We start from the raw sequence: 12,393 nt of genomic DNA, 5'->3' as shown, positions 1-12,393 counted from the left end.
CAAAGGTTTTTAAATTGTTAAACGTTACTTAGATTTGAAGACATACAGATATAAAGTTGATCTGCGCTGGGCCTTTGTATAGCAAGATACAAATGTATTTCATTAATTAAAGGAGCCCAGATTATTTATGTTGAAGGTTCCAAATTATTTGTCCCACCCAAATTGCATCACTTTATCTTCATGATATTGAGTTTGGACAAAATCACGGAGCCAGGCACTGGGCATGTGAAATCATACTACCATCTGGGACTAGGAGAATGAAATGTGGAGAGCCAAGGATTACCAGCCAAATGATGGTCCCACTGCCCAAAATCTCTTGTGATGTCTCCAAGTGGCCTCATATGTTTAATGTGTTCCTCTCTGGCTGAGTGTGCACAGCTTCGAGTGAGCAAATAGTCTGTGGTAGAAAAAAATAAAAGCTGCTTTTTAAAACTCCTCTGCAGAGGAGAAGGACATTACCACTATCTTGGAGACTTGGGCAAATCACTTTACCCTCTGGTCTGTTTCTTTCTCCAGAAAAAATAAAGAAGTGGGGTCAGATCATCTCCTCGGGTTCGAGGAGCATTTCTTCATCACTTATTAGATTAGGCTCTAGGGGTACAAAGATGAATAAGACCTAGTCTGGTCCTGGAGGAATTTATAGTCTAAAGGGGGAAGTGATACATAAATGATCATTTTTAGATAATGTAGAGCTAAGGGAAACATATTCACAAGGCTCTATAGGAACCCAAGGTCTCTTTTATGAAACTTCGCTAATAATTTTTCTCAAATACTTTTTCCTCAAGAAGAAGAGAATTGTGCGTTTACCGCAGGCAGGAGGAGAGAATGTTAAAAAGGGCTGGGGGAAGGACACGGAGAAGAGCCATGGTTTTTGCTTCCAAGAAGAGACAAGGGAAAAAAAGGGAAAGAGAAGCCAGGAAAGCTCACATTCAAATGACTTAATTATCTCTCAGCTGGCTTGTACAATACCGAAGTGATCTATCTGTCCAACTGGGCCTCTGAGCAGCCAAAGAAACGCTCTGTCTCGTCTCCTAATAAATACAGCTTATGCACTCAACAAACGATCAGATGATTTTGGCAATCATGAAAGTGGTCAAAAAACCAAAAGGGTGTGCTTGACCCTGTTCTGGCCAAAATGCAATGGATGTTATTGATGATTTTGTATGTTTAGTAAATCTTTCCCCTGCCAATCATTTCATTTTTAAAATTCACAAACCCTTGAGGTTGAAATGCTAGTGAAATGCAACTTTTGATATTCTGTAATTTAAAACTGCTGCATCTGACTCCTTTTCTTTACAAAACTCTAAATAACTGTGAAGGGCTACCTGCCTAGCTGTACATGCATATATGTTTTCACTCCTTTGCGTTACTCTGAACAGTGATGTACTCACTGATAATTTATGCTGCCAAGATTTTGAAGGTAAATATAATAATTTGAATAAGAAGATTGGAGGTTTTCCTGAAAATGGATTGGAATATAGCCTTTGTGATTTTCAATACTCTTTTCTTGCTGCATGTTGGGTTCAGTTCTTCCAAATGGGAAAATACATATTTGAGAGTTAAAGGGAGAAAAGTCTTTGCCAAGCAGATGTTGGTAAATTGCCCGCTGAAACAAAGTTGTGATGTTGGTGACAACAAGATTGGTTTCTAGAGGATATTTAGAAAGCAGAGTCTGGCTTTGCTATCATTTCCCTCAGGAAGGGCCTGGATGATGGGCTACGGCACATTACCAGCTAGTGTCTTGCTTCCAAACATCTGGATTCCGAGTCTCATCCATTTACAAATGATTTACTCATTGTAGCTTGCTGTTTGTGGAGATCTTGGCCAAGTGAGAAAACATTCAGTCACCTCTTCTGTAGACATCTATTTCTTAGCCTGCTCTAACACAATCCTTTTTAAAAAATTCAGGGCTCTCACCTTTCAAGTTCTATTTCTTCTTACAAACAAACCTACCGTTTAAATTTCTATTAGTTTGTTTTTTTTCACGTGTACCCTTCTCAAATCAAGGGTAAAAAGGAAATTGGAGCAAGGAATGTTTTTTGCCTCAGTTACTCTCAGACCGTTAAGAGCAAAATACACTTAGGGCTTGATTTATACAGAAACGATGTGTATGGTTTTATATTTACTATTAGACATTGAACACATGGCGTAAGTTAGCCTGCAGCCACATTCTGTGTGTATGACAATGGACGGAGAGGCAGATTGTGTACCTGAAGAATACAAAAGAATTTACAGATAAATTATTAAACAAGTGTCTGAATTTAGTAAAATTACTAGACACAGTTTTGTACAAAAAATCAATAATATTTCTATATTCTAGCCAAGAGGATTAGGATAGGAGATTTTTTAAAATAATAAATTAAAGAGCACCAAAAATGTCAAATACCAAATGTCAAATACCAATGAATAAATCCACTAAGAGATTTGAAAAAAAAAAAAAAAAACCACTTAAAGCACTATTTCTTTTTGCCTACTTTTATATTTAAGATTTATTTATTGGGGCACCTGGGTGGTTTAGATGGTTAAGCGTCTGCCTTCGGCTCAGGTCATGATCCCAGGGTCCTGGGATCGAGCCCCACATCGGGTTCCCGGCTCAGCGGGGAACCTGCTTCTCCCTCTTCCTTTCCCTCTCCCCCTGCTCATGCTCTCTCTCTCTCTCTCTCTCTCTCTCTGTATCTCTGTGTCTCAAATGAATAAACAAAATCTTTAAAAAAAAGATTCATTTATTTATTTTAGAGAGAGAGAGTGTGGTGGCGGGGGAGGGAGAGAAGGAGAGGTAGAGAAGAATCTCAGGCAGACTCCCTGTTGTGTGGGGACCCTACACCGAGCTCGAGCTCATGACTCTGAGATCATGACCTGAGCTGAAACCAAGAGGTGGACGCTTAACCGACTGAGCCACCCAGGTGCCCTTATTTTTGCCTATTTTAAAAATTTGTTCAATTTATTTAAACAAAAGCAAAACCATTTTACTCATTTCTCTGACCCCTCCCCACCACGTGTTTTGGCAACCACCAATCTGTTCTCTGTATCTATGAGCTTGGTTATATATATATTCCACATATAACAGAGATCACACTGTATTTGTCTTTCTCTGTCTGACTTATTTCAGGTAGTGTTAAGGCTTTCAAGGTCCACCCACGGTGTCACAAATGGCAAGATTTATTATATTCTGTGGCTGAATTTTATACGTATATCTCAATTTCATCAGTGGACACTTAGGTTGTTTCCATATCTTGGCTACTGTAAATAATGCTGCAATAAACATGAGGGTGCATGTATCATTTTGAGTTAGGTTTTCATTTTCTTCAAATAAATACCTAAAGTGGAATTGCTGGATCATATGGTAGTTCTTTTTTTAATTCTTTGAGGATCCTCCATTTCCATAGTGGTTGCACCAATTTACATTCACATCAAGAGCACACAAGGGCTCTTTTTTCTCCACAGCCTCACCAACACTTGTTATTTCTTGTCGTTTTGAATGGCCATGCTAACAGGGGTGAGGTGCTATCTCTCTGTGGTTTTAATTTACATTTCCCTGATGATTAATGATTTGGAGCATCTTTTCATGTGCACATTGGCCATCTGTATGCCTTCTTTGGAAAAATATCTATTCAGATCTTCTGCCCATTTTTTAATTGGATTTGTTATTTTTTTTCCTATTGAGTTGTATGCAGTCTTTGTATATTTTGTATATTGGCCCCCTATCAGATATTTGATTGCAAATATTTTCTTTCATTTAGTAGTTTGCCTTTTCATTTTGTAGATGATTTTCTTTGCTGTGCAGAAACGTTTTGTTTGGTGTAGTCACACTTGTTTATTTTTACTTTTGTTGGTTTTGCTTTTGATGTCAGATTCAAAGAATTATCGCCAAGACCTATGTCAAGGAGATTACCACCTATGTTTTCTTCTAGGAGTTTTTTGATTTCAAGTCTTATATTCAAGTCTTTAATCCATTTTGAGTTGACTTTTGTGGATGGTATAACATGGTGGTCCAGTTTCATTCTTTTACATGTGGGCTGTCCAATTTTCTCAGCATCATTTATTGAAACGACTGTTCTTTTTCCATTGTATATTCTTGTCTCCTCTGTTGTAAGTTAATTGACCATATATGTGTGAGTTTATTTCTCAGGTCTTTCCACTTACCTATTTTTATGCCAGTACCATATTATTTTAACTACTACAGCTCTGTAATATAGTTTGAAATTAAGGACCATGATTCTCCACTTTTGTTCTTCTTTCTCAAGACTGCTTTGACTATTCAGGGTCTTTTATAGTTCCATATAAGTTTTAGGATTGTTTGTTCTATTTCTGTGAAAAATGCTTTTAGAATTTTGATAGGGATTGCACTGAATCTGTATATTGCTTTGGGTAGTATGGACATTTTAACAATATTAATTCTTCCAATCCATGAGCGTGAAATATCTTCCCCTTTATTTGTGTCTTCTTCAATTCCTTTTTTTTCTTTTTATCAACATATAATGTATTATTTGTTTCAGGGGTACAGGTCTGTGATTCATTGGTCTTACACAATTCACAACGCTCACCATAGCACATACCCTCCCCAATGCCCATCACCCAACCACCCCATCCCTCCCACCTCCCTGCACTCCAGCAACCCTCAGTTTGTTTCCTGAGGTTAAGAGTCTCTTATGGTTTGTCTCCCTCTCTGGTTTCATCTTGTTTCATTTTTCCCTCCCTTCCCCTATGATCCTCTGCCTTGTTTCTCAAATTCCACATTCAATTGTTTTCACTAATGTCTTGTAGTTTTCAATATACAAGCTCATTATTAATGTATAGAAATGCAACAAAATTTTTAGTACTGAGCTCACTTAACTGAGCTCATTTTTTAGTTCTAACAGTTCTTGATGGAACCTTTAGGGTTTTCTATGTTACAATATTATGTTATCTGCAAATATTTCCTTTCTACTTTGGGTCACTGTATTTCTTTTTCTTGCCTGATTTCTCTGGCTAGGACTTCCAATACCATTTTGAATAAAAGTGGTGAAAGTGGGCATCCTTGTCTTGTTCTTGATCTTAGAGAAAAAACTTTTAACTCTCACCATTGAGTATGATGTTAGCTTTCACCTTGTCATATATGGCCTTTATTATGTTAACATATATTCCCTCTATACCCACTTAGTTGAGAGTTTTTATCATAAATAGATGTTGAATTTTGTCAAGTGCTTTTTCTGCATCTATGGGATGATCATGATTTTTTTTAAAGATTTTATTTATTTATTTGAGAGAGAAAGATAGTATGAGTGGGGGAAAGGACAAAGGGAGAGTGGGAGAGAGAATCTTAAGCAGACTCCCCACTGAGCAAGGAGCCCAATGTGGGGCTCAAGTCCAGGACCCTGAGATCATGACCTGAGCTGAAGTCAGATGCTTAACCGACTGAGCCACCCAGGTGCCCCAAGAGGATCAAGCTTTTTATCCTTCATTTTATTAATGTGGTGTGGTAACTTGACTGATCTGTAGTTGTTGAATGATTCTTAAATCTCTAGAATAAATCCCATTTGATTGTGCTATACAATCCTTTAATTTATTGTTAAATTCCACTTGCTAATATTTTGTTGAGGATTTTTGTGTCTATGTTCATCAAGGATATTGGCCTGTAACTTTCGACATTCTTGTCTGGTTTTGGTATTAGGGTATTGCTGGCCTCATAAAACAAATTTGGAGGAGTTCCCTCCTCTTTTATTTTTTTCAAAGTGTTTGAGAAGGATTGACATTAATTCTTCTTTGAATGTTTGGTAGAATTCTTCAGTTTGAAGACTTCTGGTCCTGGATTTTTGTTCATTGGAAGGTTTTGATTATTGATTCAACCCCCTTACTAGTACTCAGTCTATTCAGATTTTCAATCCATCATGATTCAGTCTTGATAGGTTGTAGGTTCTTAAGAATGTATCCTTTTATTCTAAGTTGTCAAATTTGATAGCATATGATTTTTCATAGTAGTTCTTTATAATCCTTTGTATTTCTGTGATATCAGTTGTAACATCTCCTCCTTCGTTTCTGATTTTATTACTTGAGTCTCCCTCTTTTTCTTTTGGTAAGTCTAGCCAAAGATTTGTCAATTTTGTTTATGTTTTCCAAGAATTAGCTCTTATTTTCATTAATCTATTCTATTATCTTTTTACTATTTCATTCATTTCTGCTATAATATTTGATATTTCCTTTCTTCTACTAACAGTGGTTTCATTGATTTTCCTTTTTCTAGTTCCTTTAGAGGTAAAGTTAGGCTGTTTATTTGAGACTTTTCTTGTTTCTTGAGTTAGACATTTATCACTATGTACTTCCCTCTAAGAACTGCTTTTCTGGAACCTCATAAATTTTGGTATATTACATTTCTATTTTCATTTGTCTCCAGGGATGTTTTTATTTATCTTTTGATTTCTTCTTTGATCCATTGGTTGTTCAGTAGCGTATTGTTTAATCTCAATATATTTATGAATTTTCCAGTTTTTTTTGTGTAATTAGTTTCTAGTTCCATACCATTTTGGTCACAAAGATGCTTGATATGAATTCAATCCTCTTAAATATATTAAGACTTATTCAGGGGCTTATCATATAAATCTATATTGGAAAATGTTCTATGTGCCCTTGAGAAGAAGATGTATTCTGTTGCTTTTGGATGAAATGTTCTGCAAATATCTTTTAAGTCTATCTGGGTTAACATGTCATTTAAGACCAATGTTTCCTTATTGATTTTTTTGCCTGGGTGATCTATCCATTGATGTATGTGGGGTATTAAAGTTCCCTATGATTATTGTATTTCTTTCTATTTCTCTCTTTAGGTCTGTTAATATTTGCTTTATATATTTAGGTGCCCCTATGTTGGGTGCATAAATATTTAAAATGCTGTATCTTTTTAGGTTAGGTTGGCCCGTTTGTTATCATGTAACACTCTTTCTTTTATTACAGTCATTACTTTAAAGTCTATTTTGTCTGAGGTAAATATAGTTACTTCAGCTTTTCTCGTTGCTGTTTCTATTTGCATGAAATACCTGTTTCCATCCCTTCATTTTCAGTACTTCCATCTAAAATGAGTCTCTTGTAGGCAGCATGTAGATAGGTCTTACTTTTTTAACCATGTAGCCACTCTTTGTCTTTCATTTGGAGAGTTTAGTCCATTCACACTTAAAATAATTATTAATAGGTATTTTGTTATTTATTTTCTGGCTGTTTTTGTAACTCTTCTCTATTCCTTTCTTTTCTTCTCTTGCTCTCTTCCTTTGTGGTTTGATAATTTTTTCAATGGTATGCTTATATTCCTTTATCTTTTGTGTATTTACTATAGATTTTTGCTTTGTGGTTACCACAAGGCTTACATATAGTGACAGATACATCACAGTCGGTTTTAAGTTGATAATAGCTTACATTTGAGTCCATTGTAAAGCTCAACATTATTATTCTCTCCCCACCATGTTTTATTTTTTTATGTCATGTTTTTTATCTTTTTACCTTGGTATCCTTTAACTGATTGTTGTAACCATAATTATTTTTACTACTTTTGTCTTTTAATCTTCATCCTAGCTTTATAAGTAATCAACCCAATCCTTTTACCATACATTTACCTTCTCGGTGAGATTTATTCTTTCATATGTATTCTTGTTATTAATGACTGCGCTTTCTTTTCAGCTAAAGAGGAAAAGTCTCTCTAACATTTCTGTTAAGGCCAGTTTAGTGGTGATGACCTCCTTTAGCTTCCGCGTGTTGGGAAAACTCTTTATGTCTCCTTCCTTTCTGAATGATAACTTTGCTGAGTAGAGTATTCTTGGTACTTTTTCCCCCAGCACTTTGAATATATTGTGCCACTCTTCTGGCCTGCAAAATTTCTGCTGAAAAATGTGCTGATAGTCTCATGGGGGTTCCCTTATACAAAATGTTCTTTTTCTTGCTGCTTTTAATATTCTCTCCTTGTGTTTAACTTTTGAAATTTTAATTATAATGTGCCTTGGCCTGGGTCTTTGGGTTCCTCTTATTTGGAACTCTCTGGTCTTCCTGGATCTGGATGTCTGTTTCCTTCCCCAGGTTAAGGAAGAGTTTGGCCTTTATTTCTTCAAATAAGATTTCTGCCCCTTGTTCTCATATATCACAAAGATAGCACCTGCTCTCTAAGGTTCTGGAAAAGATTACAGTTGGCGCCAAGATGCACATTTAATTAGAAGCCTGCCCCTCAGGCTGCATTCACAATGATTTGCCAATAGGCCTCCTTCACTGAAAGACTGGGCTCTGGGTTTACTTCCTCTTATTGCATCCTGAGGGTACTCTTTCTCCAATGGTTACAGTCTTATGGGACCTGCAAGCATAAGACTTGCTGACCCAGAGCCAGGCAATGTAGAGGTGTCCCCTGGCAGCAGTTGCAAAAATTGGGGTGCCAGACAAGGATATGAGCTTCTTTCTAGGTGACACTGATTATTATAGTGCCTTGAGAGCAGGAATGCAAATTCTCCTGGTCTCCAGAGCCAGGTGATCAAGGAGCTACCCTGGCTGGGAGCCACAAAAATTGGGGCGCCAAAGGTGGTAAAAGATCCCTTCTGGAGGATACTGGTGTTCTGGAGTACAGAAGAGAAAGAGCTCAAAATGGCACCTGCCAGTGTCTGTTCCCCAGAAGAGTGTTCACATATATATACACATATACACATATACACATAATGTAATATGTGTATATTACATTAGGTGACTGTCCCTCAGGACCACACTTAATAGTGAGTCCCCTTCACTTTAAGTCTAGGCATGATCAGCTGCCTCTGAGTTGGGCCCTGAGGCAGTTTATCTAAATGCACTTTAAAAGTGGTTTCTCAGATCACAACAGTCTTGTGGGTCTTGGGACATGAGCCTAACTGGTTTTCAAAGTTAGATGTTTGGAGGACTCATCTTTCAAGCATATGTATTAAATTTTGGGATGCACAGTGTGGGATTCAGACACTTTTCTTAGGAAGAAGTGTCTGGGTTTCAAGTTCCCACCTGGCTGTGGGACACCGTGCTGGGGTGGACTTTTTGGTGATATTATGTCCTCTTTTACCCACTTTGATGTGTTATTTTTTTTCTCATTTGCTCAATGTGTAGTTGTCTCTTAGGTTTTTGTTTTTGTTTTTTTTTAAGATTTTATTTATTTATTTGATACAGAGAGACAGAGAGGGAATACAAGCAGGGGGAGTGGGAGAGGGAGAAGCAGGCTTCCCGCTGAGCAGAGAGCCCCATTTGGGGCTCGATCCCAGAACCCTGGGATCATGACCTGAGCCGAACGATTGAGCCACCCAGAGTTAAAAAAAACTCTTAGGTTTTTTAAACAGAAAATTTTTCTATATGTGGAGATTCATTGTGTCCATGGGAGGAGGTGAGTTCAGGATCTTTCTATGTCACCATCTTGAACTGGAATAGCCTAAAAAGCATTATTTATACTAATTAAAGAGATTTAAATGAGGGAAAAGAGAACATCATATTCAGAGACTGAACTCAATATTGGGAAAATGTCAAATCTCCCCAATTTGATAAATATATAATCCCAAAGAATCCCAATAGGTTTGTTTCCTTTTGGAACTTGACAAACTGTTTCTAAAATATACAAGAAAATGCAAAGGACCAAGAATAACAATATTTTAGAAAAAGAATAAAAAGATGGGCAGACTTTCTCTAACAAAGATCAACTTATTATAAAGCTATAATATTTAAGATACGTGTATGTGTGTGTGTGTATCTTTTATCAACCAATGGATCAGAACAGATATCCAAGGAACAGACGCTTGATTTATGATGAAATGCCATTGCAGAGTCATGGAGAAAAGATAGTCATTGTTTGGGTTTCCCCGCCCCCCCAAGAAATGATACTGGATAATTTCATATTCATATGGAAAAGATGAACTTGAACAGACTTAAAGCTTAACTCCAAGAGGCTTAGATCTAAATGTGAAAAAGCAACACAATAAAGTTTTACAAAATAGCATAAAAGAGTATTTTCATGATTTTAAGGTCAAGAACTTTTTAAAAAATTATAACTATAAAAATTTATAAGCTTGATAACATTGAAGTTAAAAATATCTGTTCATCTAAAGCATCACTGAGAGAATGGAAAGGCAAGATAAGGAGCAGGAAAAGGTATATGCAATGTAAAACTTTCACAAACAACTTGTTTAAAAAATTAAGATTTTCTTTAAATCATTTTTAAGAAAAAGGCATTTCTGTTTGAAGACAAACAGGAGACTGGAAATCCAGAGGGTTGATCAAAATATGTGAAGGTGTTGAACTTCACTGATAATCATGAAAATGAAAATAAAGCACCATGAGATAACATGATATATCCACCAGGGAAGCTAACACTGAAGAAAAAAAAAACTAATAATCATAAAATAATCATAAAAAGTGTTGGAGAAAACTTGCAGCCACAGAAGCCTTTATACATTGCAGGTGGAAGAATAAATTGCTACAACTGCAACTACTTTGGAAAAGAGTTTGACATTATCTGCTAAAGTTGAATACATGCAAGCCTTATGAACCAGTGATTCTACCCCAGGTAATTACATAAAGAAACGTACACATATGTGAACCAAGACTTATTTACAGAAAAGTTATGGAGTATTATACTTGAAGAATATTCTCAGAGTGCTTTGCTAGATTATTGAAGAAATAAAGATGCATAATACACACTTCCCTTCACCTAGCAATGTACTATAGGTACCCAATAAAAATCGAGTGAACTAATTCATTCATTATTATATCCTCAAAGTATTTATAATCTAATGGGTCTATTAGCTCATAGTTCAGAGCACAGCTCCAATACATGGGCAAGAATTCGCAGTATTTGATTAAAAGATCTCCTGTAGGTAGTATGAAATAGACTAAGTCACTCTGGGACCAAATATTACCCCTGCGATCTGAACTTTGAATTGATCTAGATTGTTGTTTCTGTCAAGGGAACATAAAAATCATGAAGCCTCCTCCCTGCTTGACTACCCAAGATATTGGAAGTGACTCTCCACTTTTATATGATCTTAATATTCTAATCAGCCAACAGATATTTATTAACAGGCTCCGGAGCCTGAGTGTGAATCCCAACACCACCGTTCACCAGCCAGTGACCTTGGTAAATCATCCCCCCCTGCACTGCATCTTTAGATCCTCATCTCACATGGAGATTGTGAGCAGCTGTGGTGGTGACAACACAAGGACTGAACAGGCTCCTGTGTGCAAAGTTCCTACACCCACGCCTGACACGGAATCATTGATGGAGAAATGTGAGCTATCATCAGTCATCCAGCAAATATATATTAAGTACCCTCTACTTGAAAGGCACTAGGAATACATTAATGAACAAAATGAATATGATTGCTACCATCATGAAGTTTCCAGTACAAAAGAACAAGGCAAATAAACAAGCAAGCAAAATATCTTCCTGAATAAATTACTAGTTTTGGTTTTGGTTTTGGTTTTAGTTGGGGAACTGTTTCGTTTCTCTAGACGTCTTATGACCACCTTTCTTCTCCATCTCCCTTGGGAGTATCTGAACTGACAACCAGAGGGGACCTCCCTCAAAGATATTCTGGCCCCCAGTCTGGAGCTTGGAGTTAGAAATGACTCTGAAAAGCAGGCAAATAGCTTCCAAGTTCTGTTTGGAAGCTAAGCTAATGCTACCCCATCCTACCTTTTCCATTCCATGTATTTTTTTTCTCTACTTTTGTGAGCAACAAATACATGGAAGACAGGAGAGAAAGATGGAAAGATGTTTCTGAGAGAGACAGGGAGTATGACAGAAAGAAAGAGAGAAGCTGTCCAGAGTTGAGCCAGAATATCCATAGCATAGATTTGTTTTGAATTCTAAAACTGAATTTTAATTACTTTAACATATATACCTCATTCTTCCTTTAAAGGAAATCAAGTCAAACTATAATGTCTCTACAGATACACTGGTGAAATAAAAATGTTACTGTTTTTAAGACAGTAAATACTTCAGCAGAAAAAAAAGAGAAAAGAAGAAGAAGAAGAAGAAGAAGAAGAAGAAGAAGAAGAAGAAGAAGAAGAAGAGGAAGAAGAAACCCTGTAAATGTGAAAACCAGCAGTGGGCTTTATCTTGGGTCTCCAGGATTCTTTCTTCACTGAGTGTATTACAGAAAGAAAAGGAACATTCTCTCACACTAGTCATTTATTATTTATTTTTATGCTTTAATTATTTGTGGAAATTCCTGACAGCTTCTTATTCAGCTGGTTCTACTGACAGTCAAGTTTGCATATGAAGGAGAAGGAGGACAAAGTACCAGCTCGAGAGGAGAAAACTTAGCCAGCTGCCGAGTGAGCCAGCCGCATTATGAAGTACATGGCTGCAAATTTAGAAATCATTTAAAAAGGATGATAACAAAGAAAAAAGAAACAATGATGCTAATGACACAATTTGAC

Source organism: Callorhinus ursinus, unplaced genomic scaffold (assembly GCF_003265705.2).
Source record: "Callorhinus ursinus isolate GAN/ISIS: 27379988/994484 unplaced genomic scaffold, GSC_fseal_2.0 scaffold5, whole genome shotgun sequence".
In the NCBI taxonomy this organism is placed as follows: domain Eukaryota; kingdom Metazoa; phylum Chordata; class Mammalia; order Carnivora; family Otariidae; genus Callorhinus; species Callorhinus ursinus.
The sequence above is the reverse complement of the archived record's forward strand: the minus strand, read 5'-3'. Positions refer to the sequence as shown.